The sequence below is a fragment of the Macaca mulatta genome, chromosome 10, assembly GCF_049350105.2.
Source record: "Macaca mulatta isolate MMU2019108-1 chromosome 10, T2T-MMU8v2.0, whole genome shotgun sequence".
In the NCBI taxonomy this organism is placed as follows: Eukaryota; Metazoa; Chordata; class Mammalia; order Primates; family Cercopithecidae; genus Macaca; species Macaca mulatta.
Window position 1 is genome coordinate 94231154 of NC_133415.1, and position 15562 is coordinate 94246715.

At 51.4% G+C, this 15562-nt stretch overlaps 1 long non-coding RNA gene and 1 pseudogene across 1 annotated transcript; one reads left to right on the forward strand and one right to left on the reverse strand.

The window, feature by feature from the left end:
• Nucleotides 1-11: 11 nt before the first annotated feature.
• On the forward strand, nt 12-15293 carry LOC114670480 (uncharacterized). The gene is made up of 2 exons (XR_013399958.1): nt 12-778; nt 14624-15293. It is a non-coding gene; the product is annotated as an uncharacterized LOC114670480 (long non-coding RNA).
• LOC114670718 (small nucleolar RNA U3) lies at nt 2790-2891 on the reverse strand (annotated as a pseudogene).
• Nucleotides 15294-15562: the final 269 nt, after the last annotated feature.

Consider the following 15562-nt stretch of genomic DNA (forward strand, 5'->3'; position numbering starts at 1 on the left):
GGGGCCGCGCCGCTCGCCGCCGCCAGCCCCCTTCGCCGCCGCCAGCCCCCCGCCCCAGCTCCGAGCGGACAGCCGAGGGGCTGCCTGCGAACAGGAGGTTCCGAAGGGAGCAGCCCCGGGTGGAAGGGGCGCAGGCCGCCGCGCCCTGGGAGGCCCCAGAGCACACCAGCCACTCTGTCGCCTGCAGGCCCAGGACCGAAGCAAAGAAGCGGACCCCTGAGGCCAGCCTAGGCGTGGGCTCTCCAGGAGCCGCCCACCCGCAGGATACGGGTGTCTTCAGAGTCCATGTGAACCCGGGAACTGCTCTCCAGGGCTCTGGAGCCGAGATGGCCGTGTTTGGGGGCACACCAGCACCACCTCCCCCGGCACCTCTTTGGAATAGACCCCAGATCATCCCCGTTTGCTCGCTCTGCCTCCTGGTACCATCATTATCTGGGTGTGCCCGGGACCCTTAGTTTGATAACTCCGCTGACCTCTCCCCAGGCGTCCTACCTCCCCCTTACCCCGCAACCTCTGCCACCTAGCCTGGTGGCCCTGTTGCACCTCTAGTTCTCTGGAGAGGCTTGTGTTTCCTGTCTGTCTTAGGTATGGGCTGCACCGAGCCCGAAAGGCCCATCACCGCCCCAGCCGAGCCAAAAGTGCTGTGCTTTTTGTGCAACTGAAGCTCGAAGCCGGCTGGTCAAAGAAAATCTTCAGGTCTTTCTCACGAGTCACTGCCGCCGTGAAGCCAGGCGTCGTCCACATTTTGCTTGTGAAGTTGACTCTTGGAACCCAAGAGGTGGGTTTTATCGTCGTCCTCATTCAATATCACCTTGCTAACTCTCTAACCTGCACAGAACCCTTGAATCCTGATTCTGTCATCCGAGTGGTACTTTCCTGGACTTGTCTCATCCACACCGGTGGCTACAGCCTTCTGTGTTTTTGCCCCAAGAGCTGATAGGTGTACAGAATGCACGGAACTCTGGGGCTTGCCTGGAGAGACCTCCCTCCAAATTGACCTTGAGATATGAATTAGTACCCTTTGGACAGGGCGATGGTTATGAAGGATACTGGAAGGGGCAGCTCTGAAACCCACATCTATTCCCTGCCCTCAGCTTTAGTGGCTTGTGGGTTCTGTGGGGCAGACACCTGACCCCAGCTAGGCCCATTCTGCTTTCTCCCAGGCTTTGGAATCAGAACACAGAAGCTGAAGGAATCCAGTTTCCAGGTGTAGGTTGTGTGAGTTTCTCAGGGCTGTGGTAACAGCCACAGGCTCAGTGGCTTAACACACAGAAATGTATTCTCCCACAATTCTGGAGGCTAACTCTAAAATCCAGGGGCCAGCAGGGTCATGCCTGCTCCAGTGGCCCTGGGGAGAAGCCTTCTTTGCCTCTTCCAGCCACTGGTGGTTCCTGGCAATCTCTGGCATTCTTTGGTCAAGGATTCTTTGTAGCAGCATCACTCCTACCTCTGCTTTCGCCTCCACATATCCCTGTTCACGTGACCTTTTTTCTCTGTGTCCTTTCCTCTTGTTTGGTCTGTGTCCTTTCCTCTTGTTTTTGTTTGTTGTTGTTGTTGTTGTTGTTGTTGTTTTGAGACGGAGTCTCGCTTGGTTGCCCAGGCTAGAGTGCAGTGGTGTGATCTCAGTTCACTGCAATCTCCGCCTCCCGGGTTCACGCCATTCTCCTGCCTCAGCTTCCCGAGTAGCTGGAACTACAGATGCCCACCACCACGCCTGGCTAATTTTTTTGTTTTTAGTAGAGACAGGGTTTCACCGTGTTAGCCAGGATGGTCTCGATCTCCTGACCTTGTGATCCGCCCGCCTCAGCCTCCCAAAGTGCTGGGGTTACAGGCATGAGCCACCGTGCCTGGCCTTTTTGGTTTTGTTTTTAAATTTGAGACAGGGCTGGGCGCGATGGCTCACGCCTGTAATCCCAGCACTTTGGGAGGCCGAGGTGGGTGGATCACCTGAGGTCAGGAGTTTGAGACCAGCCTGACCAATATGGTGAAACGCCATCTCTACTAAAAATATAAAAATTAGCCGGCCGTGGTGGCAGGTGCCTGTAATCCCAGCTACCTGGGAGACTAAGGCAAGAGAATCGCTTGAACCCTGGAGGCGGAGGTTGCAATGAGCCAAGATCATGCCATTGCACTCCAGCCTGGGTGACAAGAGTGAAACTCCATCTCCATAAATAAATAAATAAATAAATAAATAAATAAATAAATAAATGCAAGGTCTAGCTCCATTACCCAGGTTGGAATGCAACCTTGACCTCCTGAGCTCAAGTGATCCTCCTGCCCCTGCCTCCTCTGTAGCTGGGACCACAGTTGTGCACCACCATACACAGCTCCTTTTTAAATTTTCTGTAGAGATGGGATCTCACTTTGTTACCCAGGCTGGTCACAAACTCCTGAGCTCAAGTGATGCCCTCACCTCAGTCTCCCAAAGTGCTGGGAGCCACTGCACCCAGCCCAGCCTCCTCTTCTTATAAGGACACCAGTCATTGGATATAGGGCCCAACATAACCTCATCTTAAATAAGTACATCTGCAGAGACCTATTTCCAAATAAGGTCACGTTCTGAGGTTCCAAATGTTCATGAATTTTGGGAGGGGCCCAGTTCAGTCCACTACAGGGACACTTGGCTGGTAATGATAGGAGAGACCACGAGAGCTCTGGGGGAATCATGGGAAATGGAGAAAGAGGGTGGTCAGGGGAGAGTGGGGCAGAGTCATGGGGCTGTGTGGTGAGTAAACATCTGTGGACAAGCTGTGTCTTCCCTATCTGCTTCCCAGTAGTCCACCACTGGAGCTAGCTTGAATGGGTTTCTGATCCCAGCAACCAAATGCACCCTACAGAGAGAAACTTCTCTAGTAAGGAACTGTAGAAATGATCCCTGGAAGTATAGTCTTACAGCAACCAAATGGTGCCTAAGACAGCCTCTCGCTCTCCCTATAAAACCACCGAATGTTTTATTATATTCTCCAACCTCTAAGAGAGATGTTAAGAACCATTTTGCTGAGGGCAAGACACACCATATCCACAACACGCTCTTGATCTTGTAACCACTGACTTTGCGCTTTTTAGGAAGTGAGAAACATCTGAGGGGAACATGAACAGAGCCAGCTCCTCATCCTAGGCTGGGTGCTGACTGCCTGGCAGCATTACCCAGACTGGCTCTGGGAGGAAACTCCCCCACCCCAGAGGCTGTGATCTTTTTCCAAGGGGTCCCACCCCTTCCTCTCATTCCCTTCCCCAGCCCCAGCTGTAGAACCCAAAACTCACAGGGAAGAGGCTGGACTCTGTTTGAGCTTGGGAATCTCCATGTCACAGGGGCTGAAAGGACAGCTGGACCCCACTTCCCCCTTTTCCAAGTGGCTGACATCAAACCCCATGCTCCCTCTTTCACTGCAACAGTTTTGGGAGCCAGGATTGGGCCCCATTCTAGTGGAGGTGGAGGACCTCAGAACAGGGAGATGCTCAGGGTCTTGGCTGGATCAGGCCAGAGCTGGGGTCCCCCCAGTAGACGATGAGGCGACTTTGCATCTGCCAGACAGGAAACCTAGGGAGGCCAGAAGCAGAGGAGGAAAGGAGGCAGTCACGTTCCTCTGATTCAGACTGGAGTTTCTACACCTGAATGGAAACGGGCCACACACAGGAGTGGGAGTGCAGTTTCTATTCACAGGGACATGCACAACCACATCCAGACACACCCAACCCATCCCCCATACCACTATCACGCATGTGCATGAACACACACAGTTTTTCCTTTTGTACAGATGGGGTCTCACTGTGCTGCCTAGGCTAGTCTCAAACTCCTGTCCTCAAGTGATTCTCCTGCCCAAAGTGTTGGGATTACAGGGGAGAACCCCATGCATCCTGCCTTTTCTGTTTTCTTTTCTTTTCTTTTCTTTTCTTTTCTTTTTTTTTTTTTTTTTTGAGATGGAGTCTCACTCTGTTACCCAGGCTGGAGTGCAGTGGCATGATCTCTGCTCACTGCAACCTCCGCCTCTCGGGTTCAAGGGATTATTCTGCCTCAGCCTCCCAAGCAACTGGGATTATAGGCACACGCCACCACACCCAGCTAATTTTTTGTATTTTTTTTTTTTTTCCAGTAGAGACAGCGTTTCGCCATGTTGGCCAGGCTGGTCTCAAATGATCCGCCCACCTCGGCCTCCTAAAGTGCTGGGATTACAGGCATGAGCCACTACATCCGGCCTTTCCTTTTCTTATTGAAGGCCCAGCACAGAAGATTATTAAAAACCACACAAAGTTGTGTGGGATGAAGTTCCCCTAAAAAACACAGAAATAGAAAGCACTGAAGCTGCTGGCTTTCTGGCACAAGCCCTTCCTGCTGCAGATGGACCCCTCCTGCACAGGGACCACAGCCCTTGAAGGTACCAGCCCTAAGGTACAGCCCTTTGTCAGTGCCCATCTCCCCTACCCTCTTTTTTTTTCTTTTTTGAGAGTGCACAGCTAGGCCTCCCTGCACACAGAGCCACCTCTGGAAGTTCTGTGCAGCAAGGCTCTTTGCCCAGGCTCACTTTTTTCTGCACATCATCACCATCAGCATTTTGATTATACCTGCACCATCAAAACAGGTTATACCAAATGCAAATGAGTTTCTGGGGCAGGAGTTTGCACTGACCCCATCCAGCTGGGCAGAAGCAGGGCTTTTCCAGGATCCTGGCGGGGGATAGATGTGCAGCCTGAAGGTGAGGTCCTGGAAGAGTCCAGAAATTGTGGAAACTGGGCTCTGTAAAGCCTGGACAGACTTCCATTGAGTGAGAGTAGCTTAGGAACAACTTAGAAATTGTAAAATGCTGATGGACTCTCAGCATGGACATATGCAAACCAGATGCAACATTATGCAAATTATATACAAAATACATGCACAGGTCTCCCAACTATTGCAAATGCCAGATATGGTCCTTGAGGACCCTGAGTTTAGCTGAGACCTGTTGTGGGGCAAAGAGATCACCCTGGACTTGCTCCTTCCTCCCTACCCTCCCTCCCTCCCACCCTCCCTCCCTCCCTTCCTTCTTTCCTTCCTTCCTTCTTTCTTTTTTTTTGTGTGTGTTGAGACTGACTCACACTCTGTTGCCCAGGCTGGAGTGCAGTGGCGTGATCTTGGCTCACTGCAACCACCGCCTCCCAGTTTCAAGCCATTCTTGTGCCTCAGCCTCTGGAGTAGCTAGGACTACACGAATGAGCCACCACACCCAGCTAATTTTTGTGTTTTCAGTAGAGATGAGGTTTTACCATGTTGGCCAGGCTGGTCTTGAACTCTTGACCTCAAGTGATCTACCTGCCTCGGCCTCCCAAAGTGCTGGGATTACAGGTGTGAGCCACTGCACCCAGCTAGGACTTGCCAATTTTCTTATGGTGGGCAGGAAGGGCTTTGCTCCAAGGTGGTTCACACACTGGGGGGAAGAAATCAGGCAAGGAGTCAGTTAGACTCGGGTTTGAATCCCAGCTCTTCCACTCACAAGTTGCATGACCTCCTTGGAGTCACTTCACCCCTCTGAGCCTCTGCTTTCCTGTAATAAAATGATTATTATTATGAGGAATAGATGAGAACTTTGGCCAAGGCTCCCATGTGCACAGTCGTGCACATAAAAGATGCCCAGTGAGTGTGGCAGGGCTCTGCACAGAGTCCTTTCTTGGGGGTTGGATATCTGGGGCTCCTTTCTAGTCACTGCAGTAGCAACTATGCCCCCTCAGCTCATGGGCAGGACCTTCTTGCAAGGCAACACATGCAGCTCTGGGTTTGGAAAATGTCAGTGCTTGGATGGGCCAGGAATCCATGTTCCTCTCACTCATCAAGAAATCTGGCAGAGGTCACACTCAACAGGGGTGCTGTGGGTACCCCACCCAGACTCCCTTTCCCTGGTCAGTGTACCCACGAATCCCCTGGCTGCAGGTGTGATGACGGGAATGCTCCCAGCTGCCCCTTCTGCGAATTGCCCTTCGCTGAGGAGTGACTGGCTGATAGGGTGATATGGTTTGGCTGTGTCCCTACCCAAATCTCATCTTGAATCGTAACTCTTACAATTCCCATGTGTCTCGGGAGGACCCTGGTGGGAGGTGATTGAATTATGCGGGCAGGTCTTTCCTGCGCTGTTCTCATGATAGTGAATCAGTCTCACAAGATCTGATGGTTTTAAAAAGGGGAGTTTCCCTGCACAAGCTCTCTTTTCTTGTCTGCCACCATGTGAGACATGCCTTTCACCTTCCACCATGATTGTGAGGCCTCCCCAGCCATGTAACTGTAAGTCCAATAAACCTCTTTCTTTTGTAAATTGCCCAGTCTAGAATATGTCTTTATCAGCAGCGTGAAAACGGACAAATATCCAGGGGGACATAAAAGGCAGCCTCCTTGTCTCCTGGTGGACAGCCCAGTGTTAGTTTATGTTGCACAGCCCCCTTGGTCAGGGCCCTCTAGACTCTACTTGGGATCCATTCTTGCTCTATTTCCATCCTCTCCTGTTTTCCTACCTCCCATATGTGTCTCTCCCAGAAGCCCCCTCGATAAATGACCTATAACTAGATCACTGTCTCAGGATCTGCTTTTGTGGAACCCAACCCAAGAGAGGGGGACAGACCTGCATGCAGAGGGGGACATTAACTTGTATAGTCAGGAACCGTAGGGTAGCATGGGCTCACAGAGGAAGAAGCGCCTGGTTCCTGGGCTTGGGGAAAGGGATCAGAGGGTGTTTCACAAAACAGGCAACACTAGAGTCCACCACATGGGGAGAAAGCACCCTGGGTGGTGGGCAGGGCATGTGCATGGCCTGGAGGCAGGAGAGAGCCTGGTATGTTTGGGGAACCTGCAGAGCTCTGGGTAGCCCAGGCTCCAAGAGAGGTTGGCAGGGGCCAGACGAGAGGGGCCTTGAATACCCCAGTGAAGAATCTGGACTTTACAGCTGGGAAACGAGGCGTACAGAACTGTCACGGAAAGCATCCTGTGGCTGCAGCTTGTGTGGAGCAGACACTGGAGGTGGGGTGCCAGTGGGGTGGCCCTGGCAGCTGTCAGCCACCAGGCTAACAGGCACCGAGAGATGGGGAACAGGGTGAGATTCTAAAGGCTTTCAGGACAAAGGACTGAAAGGCCTTGGTGGCTAATCTGGGGACTCTGGCTGTGGGAAGGAGTCTGGAAGGCACCACAAAAAGGGGAGACAAAATGTCAGGGCTGAGGCAGGGTTGAATGAGCTGTACAGGGCAGGGGTCTGCATTCCCTGTGCCCACCACAGCTAGAGCCAGCCTGAGCCTCCAGCTGGAAGGTCTGGACACTGACCAGAGTATGTGGCACAGCTGGCCTGACCCCAGTAGGACCTGGGGCTGCCCCTCACTGGAGGGGCTGGCCTCCAGGCCTGATTAGGACAGGGATGGGGAGAGGCTGGGCATGGGGGAGTGAAGTGGAGTGCAGAGCTGCTCAGGCATCGATGCGGGGGTGTGGTTGCAAGGCCCTGGGAAGGGCTCTCCGTCAGCTCTTCTCTAACTCTTCTATTCATGGGCACCAGAGTAAAAACTACACAAGATTACCCGCTGGTGTGGGGGAGGCAGACTTGCAATGCAGGGCGGGTGCAGAGAGGCCAAAATGAGCAGGGGAGGGGGCTATTCTCCATGGGGGGAAGGAAGGGGAGGTTGTTGCCATGGAAGACTCATGCTTGGACAGGCAGAACCTGACCTTCACCCAGACACTGTCCTTATCTCAGACCTGCTCTGCCTTAATTCCTTAATTTGCTGGGACATTTGCTGGGCACCCGGTGCTGGAAGCGCAGACAGGTCGGCTCCAGGCTCTGTGCTCAAGGCACCCAGAGGGGCAGAGGTGGATGAGAGTTAGAGAAGCCCCAGGAGGGGCCAGAAAGGGGCCTGGGGAGGTGAGAGGGGAAGGAGCATCCATGGTGGGAGGCACGTGCTCCAATCAGAGGGAGGGGACTTAGGAGGGGACATGGCTGGAGGGGAGAGGGTTGCGTGCAGGCTGAGGACTTGAGGAGGCTGGGGGGGGTGGTACATGGAGACGCTTGGCCTTCAGCCCCTTGAATCCACTCTAGACCACTTCCTAGTGCCACTGCCATTTTCTGTTTCTGAGTCAAGCTCCAATCCAGACTGGTAGTCCTGGATGCAGGGGCCATCTCCTGCCCAAGTTGGCTGAATGGATGCACCGTGGGTGTTAAATGGGTCATTCTGTAGCCATGAGGAGATGGCACTAGGCAGGCTGGCACTGGGATCCAGGCAAGAGATGCTGGAGATGAGAGAGGGTGGGCATTTTGGAGACAGAGTCACCAGGCTTCAATGAGCTGGCTGGAGAAGGGTCAGGGCTAAGGTCAGGGTCGGTGGGGCCCCAGGATTCTGTCTTATGCTTAGGGCTAGATGATATATTTGGCATCTATTCAAAAGGGCTCCCCAGGCCGGGCACGGTGGCTCACGCCTGTGATCCCAGCACTTTGGGAGGCCGAGGCGGGCGGATCACGAGGTCAGAGTATCGAGACCATCCTGGCTATCACGGTGAAAACCCGTCTCTACTAAAATACAAAAACTTAGCCAGGCGTGGTGGCGGACGCCTGTAGTCCCAGCTACTCAGGAGGCTGAGGCAGGAGAATGGCGTGAACCTGGGAGGTGGAGCTTGCAGTGAGCCGAGTTCGCACCACTGCACTCCAGCTGGGTGACAGAGCGAGACTCCTTCTCAAAAAAAAAAAAAGAAAAAAAATGGGCTCCCTGCCAGGGCCTGATCCTCTGACAACCCTTTCTCCTCCAGAGCAGCCCAGCCTTCTCCTTTTGCCGGCGTCCCACCCACCTGTCCTCGCCACCCACCATGTGACCTTTGAGGCCTTCCCCAGGTTAAGTCTTTGCAGCCGGGAATCCCACATTCCTGGCTATGCTGGTGTTGGCCAGCAGCCCCAGTTCCTTCGGGAAAGAGCGGACAGGAGGCTCCCACGGGTGGGACTGTATCCTTTCCTTCCCTCCCTTGCCCCAGGAGCTGCACTGGGATTAAGGTATCTTCCTCTCTGGCCATAGCACCACAGTCCCACCTCCAGTCACAGTCTCCCCTCCCCTCCCTCTCCCTCCCTCTCTCCATCCTCCTCCTGTGTCTCTGGCCTCATGAAAAGGCCCATCGTCCCCCCAGCTGCCCACCATGGAGTGGGTGGTTGGTAGTGCCAGTTAGGTGGCAGTGCTGGTGCCTGAGCCAGGGGGAAGGCTGGAGCCATGTTGGTGAGGATGGAAGGGAGCAGCTGAAAGCATCCAGGCGATGAGGCCTTTTGACTTTTGAGGGGCTCCTGGATGACTACAGGCTTCTGGCTTGGGGGGCCTTTTGCTGAGACAAGGACAGAGGGGCATACCAGTTTGGAGGGAAGCCATACTGAATTGGAGGTGCCTTCAGGTACCCCGGGGGAGAAGGCTGTCTGGAGGCCAGCAGGATATACACACTGTTAAGGTGTCCCATTTGTTGGCTGCCCCTTTGAAGCTGGGGGCAGGGCAGGGACGTGCTGTAGTGCAAGGTCAGAGGTCCACCCTATCCCACTGCTGTCCAGGGCTCCTGTTAGAGCCACAGGGAAGTGGCTGACTGGCTGTCCTGGTGCCCCCTCCTCCCCGATAGCTGATGAAGGCACTTAGTCAGAGGGCACGGCTGGCTGAGGCCACAGCCCCTCTGCTGCCCCGAGGCCATCCTTCCCTGTTCCACGGGCCTGGCACTTCCCAAGTGGCTGCTGCACCATGGATGATCTTTCCAGCTTTGGGTCCCTCATGTGTTTTTCGTCCTTCCCCCCATGCCTAGCCTCTCTTCTCACCATCTCCTTCCCAGGAGCCCTCCCTTTCTCCTCCCGCAAACCTCATTCTTCTCCTTTTCCCATAATCAGGAAAAGTTTTGATTGCCTATTATACCTGGAGCCCAAATTGTCACCAGGAGAGAAACTGGTTTCCCCCACCTTGAGAGCCTGACCTTAGACACTCAAGTGTGCCAGTCAGGGCAACATTCCTGGGAAGAGAGGGGAGGAGTCTAGGTTCCAACCAGGCAAGGGTCACCCTCCCCAGAAGAATGGGCCAAATGACTCCTAATACAAGGGAAAATAGAGACAACCCCCCAAAAAAGTCTTACAACAAAACCAGCTAATGTTCAAAACCTGCCCCGTCTCATTTCTTTGAAATTGAAGATAATTTAACTCATCAGAAAAAATAAAGGCTATGGGAATGAAGAGATCTCCAAAGGAGTTTGTAGGCTGGGCACAGTGGCTCACACCTGTAATCCCAGCACTTTGGGAGGCTGAGGCAGGTGAATCATTTGAGGTCAGGAGTTTGACACCAACCTGGCTAACATGGTGAAAGCCTCTCTCTACTAAAAATACAAAAATTAGCCAGGTGTGGTGGCGCGTGCCTGTAATCCCAGCTACTCAGGAGGCTGAGGCAGGAGAATCGCTTGAACCTGGGAGGCGGAGGTTGTGGTGAGCCAAGATTGTTCCACTGCACCCCAGCCTGGGCAACAGAGTAAGACTCTGTCTCAAAAAACAAACAAAGGAGTTTGTGTGGTGTAAGAAGAAAACTGGGGACATTTAGGGTGAAAACTAAGGAAAATGAGTCAGTGAAGGAGATCAGAAAGAAGTGGTCGGGGCCGGGCGCGGTGGCTCAAGCCTGTAATCCCAGCACTTTGGGAGGCCGAGACTGGCGGATCACGAGGTCAGGAGATCGAGACCATCCTGGCGAACACGGTGAAACCCCGTCTCTACTAAAAAAATACAAAAAACTAGCCAGGCGAGGTGGCGGCGCCTGTAGTCCCAGCTACTCGGGAGGCTGAGGCAGGAGAATGGCGTGAACCCGGGAGGCGGAGCTTGCAGTGAGCTGAGATCCGGCCACTGCACTCCAGCCTGGGCGACAGAGCGAGACTCCGTCTCAAAAAAAAAAAAAAAAAAAAAAAAGAAGTGGTCAGAGGAGCTGGAAGAGGGGTGGGAGAGGAGGGGAGAGAGAGAGGGAGAAAGATGGGGGGAGACAGAGACAGAGACAGAGAGAGAGAGAGAGAGACACCAGCCAAGATAAGAGATCAAGAGGTGGAGGAGTTTCCAAGAGACTGAGAGAAGCTGCAGGTGAAGAGCTGGAGTTCACAACCCAGAGGGAAGGTGGTGGTGCCCTCTGCCTGGACCAAGTTGGGTGGAAGCAGGGTGGGAGGTGAGGGAGTCATGGAGTGCAGGCAGTGGCTGTGGGGAGGGGGCAGGAAGAAGTCTAAGGCAGCTGAAGGAAAATGAGTGAGCCCAGGGAAGGGTACGGTGCTGAGCTGGAAGAGCTGAGATGTTTCTAGGCAAAGGGGAGGGAGCCAGAGAGAGGAAAGCAAGGCCCCTAGCGGGCAGGACCCAGGCTGGAGGGAAGAGGGGCAGGAGAAGGAGGAGGCGGCAGGCAGGTTGGGAGGCAGACCACCTGCGGGTGTGGCGGGGACTGACGGGGTGGCAGGAAGCAGAAATGGCCTCTGCTTATTGGTCTGAATGGGCAGTGAGGTTTTCTCCTGAGATCTGGAGAGAGGATGGAGGGATATTTAGATAAGGCTGAGGAGAAGTGAAGGTTTGAGGACAGGCTAGACCATAGTCTCTGTGGTGGCTGCAAGGCTCTGGTGACTGCCCCCTGGCCACAGCCCCCCGCAGTTTGAGGGCGGGGCCAGAATGTTGCCTACAGGGGCGGGTCCAGGGCTGTAAGGGTGGATCTAGGGAGGGAGAGGAAACCTGGGGGGAGTAAGGATTGCTGCTCCTCAACCAGTTTCCTAGGGAAAACCAAATTTAGAATCAACAGAAATGTGGCTGGGCATGGTGGCTCACGCCTGTAATCCAGCACTTTGGGAGGCTGAGGCAGGTGGATCACTTGAGGCCAGGAGTTCAAGACCAGCCTGGCCAACATGGCGAAACCCCGTCTCTACCAATAAAATACAAAAAATTAGCCAGGCATGGTAGCACGTGTCTGTAATCCCAGCTACTCAGGAGGCGGAGGCATGAGAATTGCTTGAACCTGGGAGGCAGAGGTTGCGGTGGCACCACGGCACTCCAGCCTAGGTGACAGAGTGAGAGACTGTCTCGAAAAAACAAACAAACAAAAAAAATCAACAGAAACCTGGCAGGGCCTTCAGAATTGTAAAATGTGACTATTTGCTTTGTGGCAATGTAAAAAAAAAAAAAATCACATTTTCACTGAGAAAGAAGAACAAATGAACAAACCGAATGTCTGGGGACAACCTGACGCTGACATTCTCTGCCTTGCTGGTGTCCACCTGCCCACCTGCCTGGCTTGTTTATCGCTGTGCTTACAGATATTTCCTACTCTTTACTTCCTGACATCTTGACCAAGGTAACTGTGACGAGTGAAGACACAGTCTGTTGTCATTTTCCAGCAAGAACTCACCCAAGGAGTTAAGTGATGGCCCAGAGTTTTCCAGAATCATTAGCACCTGGCACTAAAATAGAGGCAGAGAGTGAATGATACTGTGCCAAGACAGGTGTCTCTTATCGTGTGAAGATAAATGCTGGTTGATATCACCCGTTAGGCCGGGTGCAGTGGCTCACGCCTGTAATCCTAGCACTTTGGGAGGCCGAGACAGGTGGATCACCTGAGGTCAGGAGTTTGAGACCTGCCTTGCCAACATGGTGAAACCCTGTCTCTACTAAAAATACAAAAATTAGTTGGGCATGGTGGTGCACACCTGTAGTCCTAGCTACTCAGGAGGCTGAGGCAGGAGAATTGCTTAACCCGGGAGATGGAGGTTGCAGTGAGCCGAGATTGCACCACTGCACTCCAACCTGAGAGACAGAGCAAGACTCCATCTCAAAAAAAAAAAAAAAAAAAATTGTAGGAAAAGAGACCTTTAGATCAATGAAGATGAGTGGTGCTCTTTGCAAAAGTGTACAAATTCTAAATGGAATTGCTGGGAAAAATAAACACTGAAACATTACAGGGTTTTATATCTATCAATGTATTCCCAGCTTAAAAAAAAAAAAGGAGTCATTGGACCCTAGTGTTGGATCCACAGAGATTCAATATGTTATGGCTCCCCTTTTGTGTGGTGTGTGTTCAGAAGTTTCCATAATTGGCCAGCCTGTAATCCCAGCACTTTGGAGACTGAGGCAGGCCGATCACTTGAGGTCAGGAGTTCAAGACCAGCCTGGCCAACATGGTGAAACCTCTCTCTATACACACACATATATGTATAATATATTATATGTATAATATATTAAATATATATTTTATATATATATAATGGTTCCATAATAAAGTCTTAACTTTTTTTAAAAAGATGGAACAATTGGCAATAGACACCTGTCATTCCTCTTTTTCCCTTCTTATTTTGGAAGCTCTGCTAGATGCTGCTCTCCGCAAGTACTGACCTTACCTTTTCTGATTTTCATTAAAAAGAAACTCATGGCAACTAGGTATCAATTAATTCCTCTCACTGGAGAGCTCTTGTCCCTGTTTCTCCTCCCCCAGACAATAGGAGATATGTAAAATGCCTTTTCAGGCTCCCTTTCCCCTCCTCAATACCTACATTTTGCCATCATTCAGTGCTTTCCCTTTAAGTCAGCAATACATGTTATTGCATCTCTCTTCTATTTAAAAGAATATACTTAGCCCTTACATTACAAATTCTGTCCTATCATTATTTATTTGAAGGTAATTGTACATGATTTGGTCGACTCATGGCTCACCACGGGTTCCTCTTTTCTTCATCTCCTTGTCTTCAATCTGATTCATCTGTTTCCTGATTAGATTCCTTTCTATGGGAAAATTACGTGGACCTTTGCATTTTTTCCATCCTGGGAAGGTGAATGGCAACCTGGTTGGTTTAGGATGCTTTTCTCTCAGTGGTCTATGAAGGTGATTCATATTGGTTTCTAGCTTGCAAATAAGATGTATTATTTCAGTCTGATTCTTTTCTTTCTATGCAACTTATTTTCTCATTAGGGAAGCTTGTCTGAGTTTTCTCTTTAATCGTGGAATTCGGGAAACTTACCAGGCTATGCCTTGATGTGTGTCTTTTTTCCATCATTCCTGCCTGGAACTCAATGAGCCTTTTAATCTGCAAACCCAAGGCGTTCTTCAAACCACGGAAAATTTTTTCTCATTTAAAAATGATTGCTTCTCCTCTATTTCTTCTTTTTTCTTTCTGAGATTTTTATTCTTATTTTCATTATTCACCTATTACCACTCCTGGATCTCTCTCCTCTGAGGCGTTTTTAGACTTTTACTTTGGGTTTTGTGTTATCTCTTCCATGTGGTTTCCCAGGTCTCCATCCTCCCCTCCAAGTCATTTTAAATTGAAAACGACGTTTCCTCGTTCAGGAAAGTATTTGATTTCGCCTTTGCCTATTTTATTTTATTTTTGAGATGGAGTTTTGTTCTTTCACCCAGGTCGGAGTGCAGTGGCGTGATCTCGGCTCACTGCAACCTCCGCCTTCCAGTTTCAAGCAATTCTCCTGCCTCAGCCTCCTGAGTAGCTGGGACTACAGGCACCTGCCACCATGCCTGGCTAATTTTTGTATTTTTAGTATTAATGGGGTTTCACTACTTCGGCCAGGTTGGTCTCGAACTCCTTGTGATCCGCCCGCCTCAGCCTCCCAGTGCTTTTGGTTTTTTAAAATGTGAGCTTATGGTTTTGTTTGCTTTTCCTGTTGTGCAGGTTGTGGTTGGCCTCCTCTTGCCATGCTGAGTGAATTGCAGGCTCTTCCTTCCTGGCTGCTGGATTCCCTCAGGTGCCGACTGTCTTTCTGCCTTCTTGCAGCCCTAATCATCTCCAAGGCTCAGATCCAGCTGACAAATTGGCTGCACGTCTGTGTGTCCCAGGAGAGAGCTCTCTGCTCATTCTGCTGTTCTGCATCCCCGTCTCCCAGCCTCGGGGCAGGGAGGGATTCTGCAGGGCCTCCCAGGACCACCCAAAGCTGCTGGCTCTGCCTCTCTTGTGTATCCCTGTGCCAAGTTCGCTCTTGGAGCCTTGGAGGTCTCGTTCTTACCCAGGGCTCTCTCTGCTGCGGGTCCCTACTGTCTGCCCCAGAGGGAGACTAAGTCCTAAGCCAGCCCTATCAGGACAAAGGCCCCGTCCAACCCACCAGGCCTGGCTGCTGGCTGACCCAGGAGCTCTGCTGCGGGAGCCCATTGGAGATTGGAAAGGAGGGCAGCAGGGTGGTCAGCCTGCCTACACCCTGGAGGTTTAATTAAAGAGAAGTTCTTGGGTTTCATGATATTGAAGAGATGACTGGGATCAATTACCTTGCAAAAGTATACTTATACTTGCAAAAGTATATCAGAAAAAAATAAAAATAAAAAGCAAAATGGAATGGATTTGAATAAAATCAGTTTTTTGTTTTTTTTTTTTTTTTTTTTTTTACTAGGTCTATGAAGATGCATCTAGCATGCATAGAAAATTGAGTGACATTGAAGGAGTTCTGAGGAATTCTGCACATCTTTTGGTTCTGGTAATTATAGCATTTTGTGAGGAAAAGAATAAACCTTAAATGCTCTCAGTTCTCTCCTTGGCACAATACCATGTACCCACCAAAAGAGTTTTCCAAACCTTTGAACGTGGGTGAAGATGAAGTGTGCAGGGAGCAGGGTGATTTCT